Below are 20,322 nucleotides of genomic sequence, written 5' to 3'. Positions count from 1 at the left end.
TAAATTGGAATAGGAAAACTCATAAAAAGAAAAAGGCAAATGGATCGAATCCTCCAGTCTGTGGGCTTTCGTTTTCGGGTTTCCTGGGCCCAACGCGTATACAGTTCCGATGCACACATTTCTAATGTGACACTTGTTGAGTATCAAGTGTTGACCGAGAACAGTTTACCTTCTGATTTGGTACTCACAGGATCTTGCTCACACCGTTCGCACAGTATCTTGTTGCAGCCTTGCATCGGGAATGTTTTTCCACGAAAAAACGCATATATGGAGATATTCCTAATATACGGCTGTAGAAGGCTGCGAAAATGGTGGATCTCGCTGCATGCGGGATAAGGTTGTTAACTGAATCTAAAAGTTTAACAGTCGTATTTTTTTTTTCTTTTTGGGAAAATCTTTTTTTTGAAGGCTTAACATTCGCATTTGGATGTTAAAACTCGCATCAGGATCGGATACAGATCTTTGATTCCGTTGGCGTTTATTGAGGGGGTGTTTATCTAAAAAACGTTTATATGAAAAACGCTGCTCTTTTTTTTTTTATTTTGTTGTTTGGTTGGGTGTTTTGTGGGTGTTTCAAGTAACAACCCATAAAACTACTTTCCACCACAGCATTAATAAGCGTTTCTTGTAGTTTGGGTGTTTGGTGTGACATTTCAAGAAACATTTGTATGAATGTTACATTGTGATATATGCTCTTGATATTTGAGTGCCATGAGTCAATCTAACCGTCCAAATTGACTGCAACTGAGAAATTCGCCGGTGGAGATGGACACCGAACAGTTGATCGTGAGTTGTTGTATTGGTCCATCGACAGAACAGGAGCGGAGATTTGGCTCCTTCTCTGTATGACCTTATCCAAATTGTTCAGGATTTCATGATAGACACAATCCAACTCACTATCCTGATGCAGGCACAGTAGATACGAAAGAATATTGCTAAAACCGGTACTCCTGGAGTTAGAGACAAACATCAAAATATGGTCCGAAATAAGGCTCAATCCTCGATTCTAAAGGAAGGAAATCCCAATGTTGAATCTTGAATTGAATTGCTCTAAAACAAGGAGAGAAATAGATGGGAGGAGATAAGAATAGGGCGGAAGGCGGAAGAGCGAAGGGAGAAGCCATTGAAGAGGAAGAAAGTAAAGCATGTCTAAAAAAGTTGCCTGCGTGAAACATAGACGTTTTTTCTACAAGGGCGGACTTACCGGCGTCCACAGCAAGGTTGTGCAAAGAAGCTTTCTCTAATAGGCTGATGACGATCTCCTAGAGGTGTAAAATGGGTCGTGTTGGACAAACCTGTGGCTCGCACAAAGTGTAGGCTGTGTCGTACCGACCTGTGGGCCATCTTGGGCCGTGCTACCCTCCCCAGAGATAATTTGAAGGGTCAGCCCGGTACAGCCCACGGCCCAAGCCTGTTTGGCTGCAAGTCGTGCTGTGGCCTAGGCCATGCCTTGGGCATGGGCTGAATCGGGCTAGATTAGTTTTATTTTTTTGTCATTTTTTATTTCTTTGTTAAGTAAAACTAAAATATTTAACTTTCTTTTTGGAACTATTTAAAAAAATAAAAAATCTAACAAAGAAATAAAAAATATTTAATCAAATAAGAAGTTAAAGAGATAAAGATTCAAAGTGAATAACAAATTGGAAGAAAAATAGGAATTTTATTTCATTTAAATTTGAATGATACAAAGCATACAATGGTTGGATGGATGAAATCCAAAAATTGGAAAATGGAATAAATTAATAAAATATAAAAATCAATATAGTTATAAATTGAAAATAAAAAATTACCTTATTAAAAAATATCAAATAAAATTAAAACAAAATTTACAATAATTTGAAAAAAATGCTATACAACTATTGAGTATACAAAAAATATTGACTTCATCATTTTCTTTCTTGACTTTGATCATTGTAGGAATTGAAAATGGTGGAGGATAGGGCTATTTATAGGAATTATTGAATTGGTGTGATGAGAATGGTGGAGGATAGGGCTATTTATAGAAATTGAAAATAATTTAATTGTCCATAATACCCTAAAAACTACCCATTTTTTAGTTGTTAGGAGGGGTATTTTGGCCATTATAAAATTATTTATCACTTTACCCAAAATGCCCCTCAAATTAGCTATTATATAATTGTTGAGGGGCATTTGTGTCATTCTTTCTCTCCCACAACCAAAATACATAAATACCCCCCTATATAGTTATTTATATCTATTGGGGGTATTTTTGTAAAAAAAGAAAAAACCTATATAACTACAGGCCCGCGGGCCATGCTGCATGTTGTGCTGTAGGCTGGGCTGTGTCGACACATGGGTCGCAAGCGGCACAGCACACACAATCGTGTTGTGCCGTGCCAGCCCGTGGACCTGGAACCCCAGGCCTAGCATGGCATAGACCATTGTGTTTGGCATAACCTGCATGCCATTGTGCCATGTCGTGCTGAATTGGTCCAAATTCGGGCCAGGTCATGCTGGACCATGGGCGACACAACCCGATTTATACCTCTACGATATCCTCTGAGACCGAAGCGTGTTGTTGGCTTTAGGGTTTTAGGTAGCAATTTTCTTTTGGAATGGTGATCCACAATGCACCGGATCATAATCACACCACACCAGCTCAGCAGCCACTTCATCACCACGTAAGATATGCGTTTCGGGAAATGCCGGACCATTGTGGAAATCGAGAATTTAAACCTACCCCCAACGGCTCCATTCACATAAATCAAAGCGTTTGTGGTGGCGTTTATTGAAAAAACGCCCAACCAAATATCCTCTTAATCTCATCCTATCTGAATCCAATAAAATTCAAGCATGGTAAAAAATTATGATTATATATGTATATAATATAATTATTTAATATTGTATATCATATTTATAAGTTAAAAGTAATTAAATTTTTAAACTTTTTTAATTTATGTTATCATTTTAAATACAATAAGGTGGATGCAAATTAAATCCCAATCTAATCCGTGTCGGACAATTCGAATCCAAGGGTTTGATAATTGAATAGACTGCGGGTTTTAGCCGGATACCATGCCCTAATAATATTGCCGAATGTTGACCATGACCAGGGGAATTAAATATGTATCCAACCAACAAGTCACTTTTGGCCCGAAACCGGATTTGGTCTAAACCCAATGGCTGATGAGAATATTTGATTTTGTACAGAGAAATGAATGGGGAAATTAGGATATCAAGAACTATTCTTCAGCTTATCATCAACTCTGCAAAGCTAATTAAAGGTGGGTCCAACGATTTTTATGGCAAAGATTTATATGTGGTGGGGCATAGGTTATACAATGTGGAAAATATGGTGAATGTTGGGATTGATTCCCTTCCAACTGGAAAATATGGTGAAATGGGACAAAGGGGGGTCTCTCCTGAAAAAGTTAAGATTTGAGATTTTGATTTCCTAAGTTGAGATGGACTGATGGACACCATACGTAGCAAGCCAACAAAAGATCGGGTCATTGTTGAAATCTTCTTATATGGAAATATGGTATGGCTAATGAGTAATGACTTTTCCTGCAACCCAAAAAATAAAAACTTTGATGATTATGATGTTGGAAAGACATGATATTCGAAAAACTGATAACTAATCAACCAGCAGCATTATAAGAGTGTTAACCAATCAGATGGATTTTTATCAAAATTCATAGAAGGGTTTTAATTGATCAAACCCTTTCTAATATTATGCTTTTCTGGCATCATATATTTTTTTCAGAAAAAACAAAAAAAAAAATGAAGAACAAGAAGAAGAAGACAATATGAAAGAGAAGAAAAAGAAGATTAATTAATAGACTTAAATAGCTATTGGTGGGACAAGGGAAACCTAAAAGGTAGATGGGTGGATGGATGGATAGATAGATTGACTCCAGTATTATCCATGTTAATAAGCAAGGAAACTTAAGCCATGTGGGATACAGTGGACTTTGTTGTAAGGACAAAAGGGGATTGGACCCCGAAAAGCCGGGTCATTTCTTGCCAACATGTTTGCTACATTGCTTGTGTCTTATTCCTTCCCAACCTAATATAGAGATAGGTTTCTCTCTCCATCTTTCACCTTCTCTGGTGGGTCACCTACTTCCTGACATTTGAGGGCATTGAAAGAGAGATTGATGGGAACTTTGAAAGATTGATTGATCAATTTGAACAACAATGTTTACACAGTCATACGATCCACATGCATGAAGGTTTGGCCAGGGAACGACCTACACTTAGAGTAGTCTGTGGCTGATGGATGGCTCTAATGCCTCTAATCCAAACGGGCATACATATGGGATTGTCCACATTTGTTGAGTGCCCTCCCATACAAGGGGCCAAGGGGGTCCATTTCCTATCAAATCCGCAATATGCATAACTATAACTACAAGACAATTAGTACAGAAATGAGCAGAACTCGGTGATTCTTGTCAATAAGTTGATGAATGATGAATCTCTTCATCCTCCCCCTCCCCCAACCCACCCAAAGGAGAAGAATAACTTGGACTCTGTAAATGCAGTCATCAATAGCTGATGGGTGCTAAAATGCTCATTAGTTCTCAGGTTAGTGGTAAATTGGCCTTTTCTAATGAAACAAATTGTCATTATATGATGAAAATGAGACATGAGACTCAACAATTAAGAAGCAAAATATCATGATTTTTAAAATCGAATCAGACCAGATGGTTGGATCAGAAAAACTAAGAACCAGTCACCTGACTGGTTCTGTTTTATTCCAAAACCAAAAACCGTTGATTTAGTTAGCAAACCATTAACCCAGGCAGTTGAAACGTCCAACGGTTTGATCAGTTCTTATTTTTTTTTTAACTTTTTTGTTAGAATGGACCATCCATTTGATTCGAATGATCGGATCGTTCATCCTGAGAACCAGACCCTGATCGATTCATTGTTCAGTTCAATTTTAAAAACGTTACAAAATATTATCACCAAATTAAGAATTAAGAAAAGCATCCAGCATCTAAGCCTAGTGACAGAGTCCCATGATGTAATTAAAAGGTTTGCTCGGTGCTGGGCTGCTGGCTTTCGGCTTGGAGCTTTTCTTTGAAATGAGCAACCTTACCCAAAAAAGCACCTATCAGACCATGACCTGTTTTGGATGGTCATGGCCAAAATCAAACCAAGGATCTGAACCGTTTCGTCTCAATCTAAAACTTGGACAAATCCATCCACAACAAGCAAGTGGCTTTAGCTGACAAGATATGCCATGGGGCTACCACATCTTCACCTCTTGTGTACATGCCTACACCCACTCTTTATTTATGTTTAAACATGTTTTGTGTTTAGGTTCTGTTCTTCCAAAAATGATTAATTCCATTGACCTACCTATAATTTAGATCCGGGTCACCCTTTACCAATGTCCAAACCAGGGTTTTGGCAGGTAATGCCTGCTTCTCCCTTGTGATTTTGCTCACATTAACAATTTTCTTTTTTAATCTTTAATTTTATATATACCATTAGGGGGTGTTTGGTATAATGGCAGTTGTGTCTTAGGTTGATTAATACAAATGTGAGAAATATGTATTGTCACATCATATATGAAAAATGCATGTATGATGAATCATTTAAAACAACAAATTTAATGTTTTAGATAGAAATAACAATTTATTTTATTTAATCTAAACGTTTTCAAGACATTTTAGATAAAAAAAAAATCTCTCTCACAAATTTGTATTGATCAACTCAAAACGAAACTGCAATTGAAAGATGTGAGATATAATTGGTAATTTGTAGTTTTGTACAGTGGGAAGATATTATGTACCATTAAAAATCTGGACCAACTAGGAATTAAACCGTGGCTAGCTATAGCTAGGATTATTGCACCCTTGAGAAATTAAGAGGTGACTGAATTTGGTTTCATTGAACAGCCCAATCAATGATTTTGGAGATCGGTTAGGGTTGTGACTTTCTCAATTCGTCCAATTGATGACTTGGACAGTTCACTTTGCATGAGTATCTCTTAACAACCGCATCAGTCTGGCGTGTATGCCACGAGTTTGGCTTTGGTCAGGGCAAAGCCCATTCGAGCGGGTCCAAATCTAGGAGGCACGTTAGGTAAGCATAATGAGTGAGTACCTAATGGTTGTCTGACACTTGCCCCAAGTTAATGTGATTCTCATCCAAATGTTTTTGCTCCATTAGACAGGAATTATTCGTTATCTTATAATCTTTGTTAAAATAACTAAAATAAAAAAAAAAAAACAAAAAAAAGAAAAACCTAAACGTGTTGGAACTTATTAGATTCTCTCAAACTTTTTGCTGTTTAGGGTTCTCCCAACTCTGACCTTCAGCCGCTACAACCAAGTTCTGTCCAATTTCAACCTTCAACCACAAAATTCCAACTCCAACCTTCAAAAGTTCTCTTTCTTTCAATAAAGCGAAGAAAAAGAATCTCTAGAGAGGAATGATGCAGGCCTCTCAACTTCTTGGTTCAAAACCCTCTTGAAGATGGCTGGGAAAAGCTGTAGTATGAGAGAACTTGGTTCAGCTGTTGAAGGTTGGTATTTGAAACGGATGGGTGGCGGGCTGGATGCTTGCTCAGCTGGTAAAAGTTGGTGGATGTATCAGCTTCTATCAGGGCAAATCTATGCCCACACCATTCTAACAGTTTTTTGTAATCTTACATTAGAAATATCCCTCCATAAAATAAAGCACATAAGTACGGAGATATTTTCAATGCAAAGCAGTAAAAGCTGCTCGAAATGGGCTTTGCCCTGATTGAAGCCGAACTCTAATTCTCACTTCTGACTATTCTTTCCAAACCATTCGTTCATGTAAAGAAAGAAAAAAAAATTAGGTATGAACTATTCTATGAATTTAAGTTGGGTTTTAATCTGTTCATTACTTTCTTTTTCTCAAAGTTATCAGTTTAAGGAGATTCAACTTTCAACTTTAGCTGGTAATGTTGGGCAACTGTTGATCAATTCAGAGAGCCCATCCAAATTTCTCATGGACAAAAGGTTAAAGGACGATCAATCAACCCAATCTATAAAAAAATATATATTGCAAAATGTATTAGTAATTAGTCATGTTGATGGAAAGTAGTATTAGAATGATCGTTTCAGTATAGGGGTGTCAATGGACCGATATATTTGGATGGATTAGACGGACCAATAAGATATATTAGATTGAGCCTGGTCTGTCCATAATAAATTTATCTGGATTGAGTCAATATCTGGTCCATTGATAGAAGATAAGAATATAATTGTCAATGGATCAGGTTTGAATTGAAACTAATTTAAATTAACAAGAATTTTAACAGATTGAACAGTTTTTGGACCGGTCCAAAATAGTCCAAAATATTTATTGGACTGGATTGGACCTGATCCATTTGTAATGGACTCACATTGGACTGAACCGAATTGGACCAAATCCAGTCCGATTGACACCCCTATTTCAGTGGTCATAATTCACAAGTCATTGTCAAGACTAAATTATTTTGAAAATTTTATGGTTCAGTCCACCTCAGAATAGGGAAATTATTTTCCCAATGTATTTAGATAACTCCACCTATAAACACCATCCCCGTGAATTCTTTGACATCTTTCTGACACTGACCCAAACAATAGGATGAAGTTATGAACTCTTAAGTGGAGTGCATCATAAATTCTCTAATTTTTAGAGTTTCAATGGTTTGTTTTATTATCTGTTGCTAAAAATAAGTAAATGTTGCAATATATAATATTCGTAGGTCATTGTCAATATATAATATTTCAGATTTGATAAAAGTAAGTAAATGTTGCTAAAAATATAGTATTCATAGGACGCAGCTCTTCAAACTTCGTTGGCCCTTAACAGTAACTAGTAGACTATATATAGAGAGAGAGATAGAGATTGAGAGAGAGAGAGGGGTGCACTTTCTTATAGTACAAGCTTTGGGTTGTAGATATACATGTGTTGGGTTGTTTAAATGTCAACATTTGCTTCTTATTATGAATCAATTCACCATGGAGGGGGGTTCTTTTTTTGGATTTTGAGAGGAGAGAAAGTTGGTCAATGGGATTTTGGTTCCCATTGATCAAGAATCCCATATTCATTTTTCAGATTAATGTGGGGATTAGAGAGTTTATTTTCCTTGGTATCACTTACCCAAGTAAGTGACACCCATCTCCTGGGTGGGTAAATAACTTTCCCACCTAGGATGAAAGTTGTTAACATTTGAATGGGACAAAAATGCCCCTTTTAATGGATTTTTATGACTAAAATGGTCATTACTTTATTTACCCAAGAAATAAAAGAACAAGAATAAATGCACTTACCCGGGTAAGTGTTTCACAGGAAAAACGTACCCTAGTAATTACATTTACCCGGATAAATAACTTACCGAAAATCAAATGGGGCCCGAGAAAAATAGCTTGCTTCTACTGTAAGTAATGTTTTGAAAATCGGATATGACCAAGAACCAAGTTTGCAAGGGCATTGTTTTAGGGTATTTTTCTGTCCATAACATGCATTTCTGTTTGGCCTTTGACATATATAAGTATCATGTAGGCATTTTGAATTTCCCATCTTAGAATTATGTTTGCTGGTAGATTCAGGTTCAAACATTTTGTATCAGTCTATATACATTGGGTTATGTGTATGGGGGGTGTTGGATAGAGGTGCAACTTGGGTTGGGTTTGGAATTTGCTAATTTTTTTAATGGGCTTGAATTAAAATTCAAGCCCAAATGTAGTTGAAACTGTTTAGGTCAAGTAACCCATCTTATAGCCCTAGTGTTTGGAGGAACTGTTTTTCGGTGTTTCCTCCGACAAAAGGTTCTTTCCATTTTGGGTGTCTACTTGTGAGTTATGTACAAAACACCATACTTTCCAATTTCCAATGCGATAAAAGAAATACAAATTTTGAGACTTCAACTCACCGTTGTATCATACACCATATTAAGTTTGCAGGTATGTATTAGATAATATTAGTCAGCTATAATTTATTGAATGAAGTTGATTCCTTAATATTTTCCTAGAATATACATAATATATTTGTAAAAGTTTAATTCTAAACAGGCCTACTGAATTTACCAGTTCCATTATATTAATTTTCTTGTGTGTGAGTGTGTTGGAATGTATTGAGTCCAGGGTTCAGATTGGCTGGAGACAAAATCAAATGCAGTAGGTTAGAAAACCTCCTGCGAATGAACATGTCATATGTATAAGGTGTTGCTCCACCTGGACCTTATATATATATATATATATATATATATATGGAATACTGGCATGTTAATTCATGATAAATTGCCTAATCCGCTGTGCATGATTTTGTCTTCGGTTCTTTTTTTCTTTTTTTCCTTTTTTCAGATTCCATCCAAAAGAGCCTTGGTCAAGGGCCAAACCTAACGTCACCATCTACTCCAATCTAGCTGGACTTTTGATATCAAGGAGTGTAAACCCGACCTATTCCTAAGTAAAGGCAAAAGATTGCAGATTTGGAGACCGTTTTCCTTTTATGGTCGGTGCTTTTTCTCAGCGCTCCATTTTTTAACATCCCATATGATTAACTGCATTAGAAAGTTCTTGGGTTGGCAGGACAACATGTGTTGGGACTTTAATTGATTTGGTCCAATCCAATCCTACTTAATATGGATCCGTTTTGAAATATAAATAAACTGAATTGGGTCCAATCCGGTCCAACTGAATGAAACACTAAAATCACATAAAACTGGGTCCAATCCGATCCAACTGAATGAAACACTAAAATCACATAAAAACCCACTTCCCATGCAGTCACGAATGGGTCTTTTTTAAAATGACTAAAATACTCTCACTTGTTAGGCAAAAATATCGTAATCTTTGACTGGGCCCACGCCGCCCACTAATTTATAATTGCCATCAATCATAACCATTGATTAATATCCTTATAACAATTTTAACAAAGTTAGAAAAGTGGGATCCCTTCTTTTGGGTGGGGATCTGCGACTGCTACCAACAAAATGCTCTCAATACTGTTCCAACAGGTCACTGCAGCCGAGTATTAGGAATCTCTCATCATTCATGGGGAGAGATGTTTCTGATGTGTGACTGCAATGGCTTGTTGGGACAGTTATTTTTCTTATGATTCTTTTCATTGCACACACTACATGCATATACAAAGCTTGGTGGGATCACTGTTTACACAACATATCAACCCAATTTTAATGGCTACTTATTTATACTACTTGATGTAATCGTTTTTTGTCACGTACCATTTTTTGTGATGTATAAAATTTTTTGAGTAAGTACCTCGTTGTTTGACTTGGTGGTGACGCCTTGGTGATGAGCTACTTGGTGACGAACTGGCTGGGGGTGGACTATCTGGTGGCGAACTGCCTGGTGGTGAACTCTCTGGTGGCGAACTCTCTGGTGGCGAACTGCCTGGTGGCAAACTCTCTGGTGGCGAACTGCCTGGTGGCAAACTCTCTGGTGGCGAACTGCCTGGTGGACTCGTCACTTGACTTGCTCCTAGGCGGCCTACAACTCAGAGGATGGTGGAGCTCCCTGGTGCAGCGCAACCCGACTACCCTTCGCGTGAGGTGATTTCCTCTCCTTTGTAGGCGGCGGGAGCTGAGGGACCTGCGAGAACTGAATCAGAGGACCCGGGGGTACTTTCCCGGCGGGGACTCTCCGATGCCTAAGTTAGCATTCTGATTGCAGAGAGCTTGGAGAGAAATGAGAGAGCTAGAGAGCAGGGGTTGCCCTCCTTTCTTTCCTCCCCCTCCCCTTTGGGGGGTGAGGTCTTTATATACCGGAGTCCTCGCCGGTTAGGTGGGTGAAAAGCCTCCAAACGGTAAGACTCGTCACATCCCGTCAGAACCGGGATGCATTGTTGAACTCCTCGAGGTCGTCAGGCTGGCGCTTGTGTCAGGCGGCCAGGTCGGCGCCTGGGCCAGGTTGTCAGGGCGGTGCCTGCGTCAGTCGGCGGGTCGGTGTCTGGGTCAAGTTGTCAGGTCGGCGCCTGTGTTAGCTGGCGGATCGGTGTTTGGGCCAGGTTGTCAGGTCGGCGCCTGTGCCAGTCGGTGAGTCGGTGTTTGGGCCAAGTTGTCAGGTCGGCGCCTGTGTCAGTCGGCGGGTCGGTGTCTAGGCCAAGTTGTCAGGCAGGAGATCTTCCTGCGATACTTGGGGACGAACTGCTTAGTGGCGAGCTGCCTATGCAATGTCGAGTTGTCTAAGTTGCCAGGCTAAGGGTGAGCTGCCTGTGGCGAGCTCGAGCTGCTTAGTGGCGAGCTGCCTGTGGCAAGCTGCCTAGGGCGAGCTGCCTAGGGCGAGCTGCCTATGGCGAGCTGCCTATGGCGAGCTGCTTATGGTGAGATGCCTATGGCAAGTTGCCTATGGCGAGCTGCTTATGGCGAGATGCCTATGGCGAGCTGCCTGTGGCAAGCTGCTTATGGCAAGTTGCCTATGGCGAGCTGCTTATGGCGAACTGCCTATGGCAAGCTGCCTATGGCGAGCTGCCTAGTTGTCAAGAGGCTACACTTAGTTGGCATGAGGTGCCAGGTGTCACAATTTCACTGGAGGGCCAAATCTGCCCTCATCACTACTAAATAGGAAGCAACATTGAGAAATAGAGAAACCTTAGAAACTATAAGAAAAAGGCAAAAATCCTATTCCCAAAATTAGGCAAAATTGTTTAAGGTCATTGCATTAAACGACAATAAAAAAAGCTATAATAATAATAATAATCATGATTTTAAAAATTGGACCGGACCAGACGATTGGACCAGAAAAACTGGGAACCGGTCACTTGATTAGTTCTGTTTTCCCCCCAGAATCGCTTTTTTCCCTAAAATCGTTGATTTTGGTCAGCAAACTGCTGAACTGGCCAGTTAACTGTTCGAACAACTTTGACCATTTTTCAATCTTTTTATTTTATTTTTTAATTTTTTGTCAGAACGGGCCGTTGTCGAACGGTTGGAACGTTTGAACCAATAATCGGACCCTGACCAGTTCGGTTACCGGTTGGTTTTAAGAACCATAATAACAATAACAATAACAATAATAATAATAATAATAATAATAATAATAATAATAATAATAATAATAATAATAATAATAATAATAATAATAAATTGCATGTTAAAACTTAAAAGGCACAGGGGAACCAATGATATACGCGTGTGCACCAATAGCTATTAGACATATCTTAGACAAGGTAAATAGAAGAAAAAAAATAAGACAACTGAATACAACTGTTCATGTTGTAAATCAATTCTGTAAATAAAGTCACAGTTTATAAAAGAAAGGAAACCTTACTACAGAACCGTTAGTATCATTGGTGAAATTCAATATCCTTTGTTACTTGTTAGCAATGTCTTGACTTGTATGTTTTGAGTTGAGAATAAAGTCTTTATGGAACATGAATGTTTCCACAAAATAGAGGAAAACGAAGCAAAAAATAAATAAATCATAGGATGCTAGATCAGTTGCCTAGTGGCCAAAGCCAAGAATTAATACTGTCATTTTTGAGACATGGCAAGCTTTGCCAATCCAACAGAGACAATGTCGACGGCCGACCCCATATATAGAAAAAAACAAAAAAAAAAAGTTAGTTTGATTTCAACCAGTAATGAAGCCAAACCTTTGGAAGCGTCTATTGGAATCCAAGTAAGCATGGCAAGAATGAGAGAGCGCGAGAAGACAAAGAATGTTCTAACGAATGGAAATATCGGAAAGAGAAGATAGAGGGAAGAGATAGTGATGAAAAAGGAGGAAAGGGCATAGGAGGTTTTGAAGGAAGATGATCGTTCAGAGAAGGGTTCTTTGAAGAAGGGTTTGCTTAGAAAAGACTGAGGCTGTGTTTTGTTTGCAGTGTAATTAATTTTATTTGTATTAGTACAAATGTATAAGAGCACAAATGAAAAAAATACAAATTCTTATTTAATTTTATTTTGAGTTTTATTTTATGCTGCTTCATGTCTTAATTTACTTTATTTGTACTGCAACCAAACAAGATAAATTAAATATTGAAACATAAAACAATTAAAATTTATATTCAAATCATTTACACTGCCATAGTTTTGCATCAGTGCATATTTACTTATGTTGCAATCAAACATAACCTACAGAACAACTTTCTTGAAGAGATTTGGGAATGTTGGTGCGAATGAATTTGGGGCGCCAAATTAACCTCAATGACAACTCTTTCTTTTTTCTGCCAATAAAAAGATCAATATAATGGCATCAGAAAACGCTTCTATAATAACCGAAACAAAGTCGGTCGTCTTTAATATGTTATAGAGGCATTTTCTTAGGACCTCCTCTACCCAATAGCCTCTGGGAACATATATTCCAGTAGTGGTGTCTACTTTTTCTTATTGGTTTAGAAATTCAGGTGCACTAAAAAACTTATGAATATTTTCTATTTTTAAACCAATAGAGGATTAAGGAGGTCATAATCTAGTTCTACGGTTCCAATTGCCGCAGTTGCAACACTTGCAGTCATTCCCAAGAAAAGTGCCACTTCCCCTTCACTCAGTCTTCTGCTTACTTTGAACCCCTACAGTGAATTACACACATGAGTTGAAGCCCCGGAATCAACACAACAGGACACAAAAGTGATTAACAAATTAGTCTCAATGACACAAGTTTCGAAAGTACCTTTTCTAAATTCCAGGTAGGCAGGACAGTTCTTTTTTCAATGGCTGGCCTGTTTGCAGAAGTGGCAGGCATAGGATGCTTTGTCTTTCTTTTGTTTCTTAGACTTAGTGGCCTTTTTCTAGGGTTTCCTCTTTGCCCTCATCTTCTTGCCAGATTTGCCAGCTTCAACAAGCATGGCTATCGGCTCATCCTTTCTAATCAGTTCCTTGGCCCGTTGCAACATGTTGTTGAGCTCTTGAATGTTGACATTCAGCTTGTTCATATTGTAATTCATTATGAACGGATTGAAGGACGGAGACAAGGAGTTAAGAATGGCATCTATCTGTGTGACCAGATCCAGCCCGGACCCAAGGGCCTCCAGCTCGTTAATGTAACCCATCATCCGGAGATAATGGTCATGAACTTGCTGCCCCTTGGTCATCTGCGCGGTCATGAACTGCTTCAGGAGCTTTTGTCGAGTAGAATGGTTATACTCTTCGTACATAGTTTTTAGGCTATCCAATATGTCCTTGGCGAGTTTGATCTGATCGAACTGCCTCTATATCGGATTATCCAAAGAGGCTATGATATAGCAGCGGGCTAAGGAGTTTTTCTCCTCCCATTCTTGGTATTCCCTCCTCCGGGCTTCTGAAGCCCTATCTCCCGGACGATCCGGTGCAAGATTCTTTGCCACTTTATCTAGTTTTTCTGAAGTCATGACCAACATAAGGTTTCTGTACCAGTCGGCATAGTTTGGGCCCTTAAGCTTATTGTCGTCAAGCAACTTAGCAAATTGTCTGTTTGCCATTTTCTGATAAAATAGAAAAACGTTAGTCCACAACCATAGTTTGATTCATGTTACCTACATAGATAAGGCTTTTAATCTATGCTCCATTTCCATTTGTTCATCTCTGAGATTTCCCTCCTATCTCAGTGACGGAGACGGCGAAATGTCTTTGGGAATGTGGGAAATCACATAGGGTGCGTGGAGTCAACTGTTTCAGCTGCATAACCCCACCACCTTTCTGTGACGGATCATATCCACTCATCATATGAGCTTCCCTTTAGCCTCTGTCAAACAAGGTTCATAGCCATTTTCAGGTAAACCTTTCTGTCTAGTGAGTGCTCACCCATCATATTCAGGTTACGCCAAGGTACCGTGAGAGAGTTCCCATTTTCTGGTGAAGCCCCTCCCACATCAGTTTATGATGCCCCTATCATCTTATGAAACACTCTGATAGACACAACAGCAAATAGATAGCCCAATTTTATGGTGCGTTTCCTCATTACTGAAGGACCCATCATCGTGCTAATGATGGAAGGCCTTTAGAGAGTCCATCATATGGATCTCCCCATCATATGGATCTCCCTATCACATGCACTCATATTTGCTTAAGGGAATAAAAATTATGCCCTAGTTAATTTAGGTCAAACCAGAGTGGCTCCCACTAACTTTCATAAAGTCAGATTTATGGTGGCCCAAATCGGCTAGGGTTTCCGCACACGTCCCTTTTTAGGGTCGTGGGGCCCACCATGAAAGGAATGGGTCAACCAATGACCTTAGGGGATACCATGGCAATGATGTGCATTCAGCCATGGTGTGTGCAAGAGCCACTAACGAATCATAATGGGCCAAGTGCTTATGGCCCATGGTCGCAGCACATCAAACATCCAAACATCACATGATATGGAAGAATTGATCCAATCAATTACTCACTGCAAAAACCATTAATCAGCCCATTTGAAAAACACAACATTAACAAGTAACACCATCTAGGCATATGGGTTGAATCACAGTTAGCAGTTTGGCCCATATAGCTTTTACACAAAATGGGCTTTTGCAGTTTTAACCTCTTAAAACTGGGCTTTACAGGTTGGGCCAAATTGGTTCTTCCAATTAAAAATTGATTTCAGACTTGAAAGTGGGAAATAACAGGACTGAATACAGTCCCTTTCGAACCCTAGATTCGATCCAAACAGTTTTGGTCCAATCTGGTCCGAAACGGTCCAAAAACAATTTTTAATTCAAGAAACAATTCAATGAAAGATCTGAAATTAAAATTCTAAGTTTTGACAATCAAAAATAGATCTAGATTGTTCGTACAACCTGCAAAACATAGGTTAGTAACTAGGGTTGCAATTTTCCAAACTGCAAAAACGCAGATAGCAAACTCTTCATCTGCGAATCTCCAGCGTCGTCGCCTTCTCAATCAAGAAAATAAAAGAAAAACAGAAATCCTATTTCTATTAAATAATTACATTCTTGATTGAATCCCATACATTCAGTCTAGAAAAATAAAAAAAAATTATTTTACAAACCAGAATGAATAGAAACTACAAATAATAGGTGCGTAGACATTCTGCGCTAAAATTGACCTTCGAACTCCATGTACGAACAATCCATTAAATCAGAAATAAAATAAGAACAATTCTAAATTAAATTTCAGATTTAACAAAAATTAATTTCAGATCAATCGCCCCTACAAGAAACAATTTCTTGAAACAAAAATTGCAAACTACGCAATACCCAGATAAAACAGCTTCTACCGAATTGCACAGGTTTAGATCTGATCTCTTGGTTCAAGATTCGACCTGTGGCTTTGATACCACTGAGAATGGTAGGATCCATCGTATGGACGCCAAAAAGGTTCAGGAATGGGTGGGTGAATTTCAAAAATTTCCTACCTTTCTTCCAACTGGGAATCGTATTCCCTGATTTTAGAATCAAAATTCAATGATCATACTTGAACCAAACCAGACCTGATCTTAGCCAAAGATTAAAGGAAAGGTTATACCTGATACGGAGAATGAAAATCTCCCAACGTCGGTGTTCATGCCCAAAGAGAGGTCCAAGATCTGCTCCTACTGAAGATGACACAGCAACGGTAGAGCAGAACCAGCAGTGTGCGTCCCATGCACCGAACTCTTCACAAGAATCCGTTGGAGACTATGAGCACCAAATCAAATCAGCCTTTCAGCAAAGGTGGCGGCGACTGGAAGAGGTCCCTAAGGCTGAAAGTGGCATGAATGCAGTTTTCAGCTTAGGGAAGATGAGATCCTATCTCAGATTATAGAGAGTGTTAACTACAAAACCCTAGGTCTAATTCTTCTAATTCTTGATTAGGGTTTCCTCCTTTCTTAGTGATTAAGAAACCTCCTAATCCTATTAGGAGTTATCCCAATCCAAATCTGTATTTGGATAGGGGATAATCTTAATCCTATTTGCAGATTAGATCAGCCCATTCCTGATCTCATCAGGAGGTTAATCTCAATCCTATCTGTAGATTCACCCCCTTAAGTGTTTGATCATATCAACCCAGTTTGAAATGGGCTTTTAGGCCCAATAAATAAATAGTGGTCAATAAGTTTCCAAACTACTACCCAGTTGGGCTTATTTGTATGGCGTGGGACCCAAGCATTGATCTCCACATCAGCCACATGGGTTCGGCCCAACCTTTGTTACAAGGCCAAGCCGAATTCACTAGAAAGCCAACACTTACACTAAGTGGTCCCTGGGCCAAGCCATCTTATAAAAACCCAGGGACTGTGGGCAGATGCAAGATTAGTCCATCAGGTATTATCCTAAATGGCCTTACACTTAACCTCTCAGCTCATAATGATCAAGCACTGCCCGACAAGAGAGGACCTCTCCCTCGGCTGCAATGAGCAGTGTTGCACTCTCTACTCACATGGATCCCGGGAATTAAAAGCATTTGCAAACATTTTGAAACCATACATAAATATGTATCATAGATATAAATTTTGCAAAACAAAATTCCAACGATTGAAATCAACTGTCGACAGTTTGGTTTCCATCAGAGAGAGTGCATCCCCGATCATTACCTTTGTCCAACAAAGAGGTTGATCCCGTCACTATGATCACCCACTCAGATGAATTTTCAAACTGTCCCAACATACCCAGGTTTTGACCCCCGCTAAGGATCTCACTGATTGGCATATCAAAGACAGCCCAATCCGACACCTAGTACAATACTATAATCGGGTCTAGGGGTCAGGTGTAACTTTCCAGTTTTGCCCATCAATCTCTAAGGTCCATATCAATACTGGAAATCTAGTCCGGTTTAAGGGTTCAAGTAATCCTACACTACGTATGCCTTGGGTCTCACCCTGGCGGCTGAGACAAGCCACCCCAACAGTTGGCAGCACACCAGTGTCAGCCTTGGTAGGATAAATCTCCCCAGATTTATCCAACGGTTGTGAACATTTAAAATTAACACAAGTCTCATTAAGTGTCCAGTTTTAGGGTTTTACACAAAAACATACCACACAACATGAATTAAACATGTACTTTATTTATTTACATTAAATATCAAAAGTACATCAAAACTGATTGGAGCTAAGGGCATACAAAACTTTCTAACAAAACTGGATGCTAAAATATAGCAATGACAAAATTCCGATGTGGTGAAAGGTGAATCAAAGCCGTCTCAATTCAAGTCAAGTTGAGGTTCTGGTCCTTGTTGGGTGTTGCATCTTGGGGTCGATTGGGCGTTTTGTTAATATAAAGTATATAAGTAGGCAGTATAATACAACTGTTCATGATTTGGCATATAATGCTAGTAAGTATAATATAGAAGTATGTAAAGAAAGCAGGTGTGATGATCCTTGTATCTTCCATTGTAATATATAATAATGCCCTTGGTTTTTTGCATAAAAAAACAGTGAGTATGGGTGTAAACGATATTCGAAAATCCAAGTTTGAATTTGAGATTCGACATATTCGAATCAAATTTGGATTATTTAAATATTATTAACGGCCAAATTCGAATAGAAGTCTATTCAATTCAATTATATTGTAAATATATAAATTCAATATATATATGTACATCGATGTTAGTGTTAGTGATGCAATTATATTTGTATAAATAAATATATCATAACGAATGATGACTTTTGACTACTTTTTTCTTTTATATATTATCAAACCCACCTGGCAACTTTAATTGGTTGAATAGCATTTGGAATTTGAAATGCCCTCCAAAGATTAAATTATTGCTATTTTGTCTGTTTAATAATAGACTGCCTACTAAAATCCATTTGAGGAAAAGAGGATTTAATATTGATAGCTCTTGTAGTTTTTGTGGGTTGAGGAAGATACAGAACATATTTTTAAAATTTATGATCACACAAAGCAAGTTTGGCTTACTTTAAACACACCCTTGGAGGGCCCAAATGAAAATGAAAATCTAAGTGATTGGTGGACAAGAATGTGCATTAAAAAAAGAAAGCAAAGCTCTATTTGTAAAGGAAAAACTAGTTTTTGTTTTATGGGTGGTCTAGAAAAATAGGAACTCCCAAATCTTTAATGATGGTATTACTCCCATTTCAATAATGTTAGATAGAGCTCTCAATATGTTTATGGAAGTTTTTGATGGGAATAAATTTAGTACCTCTACCACATCTCGCAAGTTTTGGAAACAAATTAGTTGGATTGCTCCAAAATATAGTTATATTAAAATAAATTTTGATGCCTTTCGCAAGAGTGATGGAAAATGTTTAGTGGGCTATATAGTCTGGAACCATCTTGGTAAGGTACTAGTGGTCAAAGCATATAAATTTGGTACTATTTTATCAACTAGGCTAAAGCTTGGGCTGCATGGGAAGCCCATGTCCAAGTTACAAACTACAGGGCATTTCCTATCATCATAGAGGGAGATTCGTCTCTTGTCATCTCCTGCCTCAAAAGAAAGATGGATATTCCTTGAAAGTTGAAAGGTACTATCTCAAGCTGTTTGAGGAGGAGAGATCTGTTCGAAGGAAGTTTTCATTATCAACATATTTTTTGGCTAGCTCAAGAGGCTCTTTCTTCTTCTTCTTCTCTAGATTTTAGCATTTCATCTCTTCCCTCTTCTCTTTTTCTTATTTCTCTTTTCAAAAAAAAAAATAATAAATAACTAAATAAAAGATTGAATGAAGACAACTTTTATGATGATTAATTTTTAAATAATATTTTAATATTTTTTATCAAAATGTGCAGGTTTCATTAATTAGATTGTAACTTTATTGATTTAAACAACTTCAACTTTACTTTCTTTCTTCTTCTTCGTTCATCGTCTCAGCATTTCTCTTCGCATCGTCTCAACATTTCTCTCCGACAAGTCCTCCAAAACTTTAATCGGTAGCATCCATTTTTCCATTCTTTATTTTTTACTTTTATTTTGTGAATTTAAGTTTATTTGAATTTTCATTTTTCAATCGCTTTCTTTTTTTTATCTCTATCCCTCTTTCTTGTGCATATTGTAGAAGGCAATCAGCGATTTCTCTGTTGTAGATTACGTCACCAGCGACAGTTGTTGTAGGGCATGTCAATGTAGCAACACTAAATAGATGGTTATGGTTCATTTTTTTTTTTTTTTTAATTTGTTGTTCGTTGTTTCTTGGAAGTTGGATAGATAGAGAATGAGAATAATCTTCGAATTAAGTTTCTTCTTCTTCCTCCTCTGAGGTGAAGTTGGAGAAACTTTTTTTCGAATTCAAATCAAAATCAAATATTCGATTATCCCAACTAATTCAAATATGGTGTATTATTTCAAAAAACCGTTAGATATAAAATCAAATTCGAATATCTTTATATTTAATCGATTTCAAATTCGAATCAAGGCCGATTCGATTCGAATTCGCTTCGTTTACATCCGTAAGTGTGAGTGGAGGTATACTTGAGTTGGGCCGTTGGGGTAGTAGACTGTAGACCATGGACGTGCCACACCGTAAAGGGCTCAGTAGTTTTTGGGTTTTTCTACTTTCTGCTGGTTATAAG

This window comes from Nelumbo nucifera, chromosome 1 (assembly GCF_055504915.1).
Source record: "Nelumbo nucifera cultivar China Antique chromosome 1, China Antique-T2T, whole genome shotgun sequence".
NCBI lineage: Eukaryota > Viridiplantae > Streptophyta > Magnoliopsida > Proteales > Nelumbonaceae > Nelumbo > Nelumbo nucifera.
The sequence above is the reverse complement of the archived record's forward strand: the minus strand, read 5'-3'. Positions refer to the sequence as shown.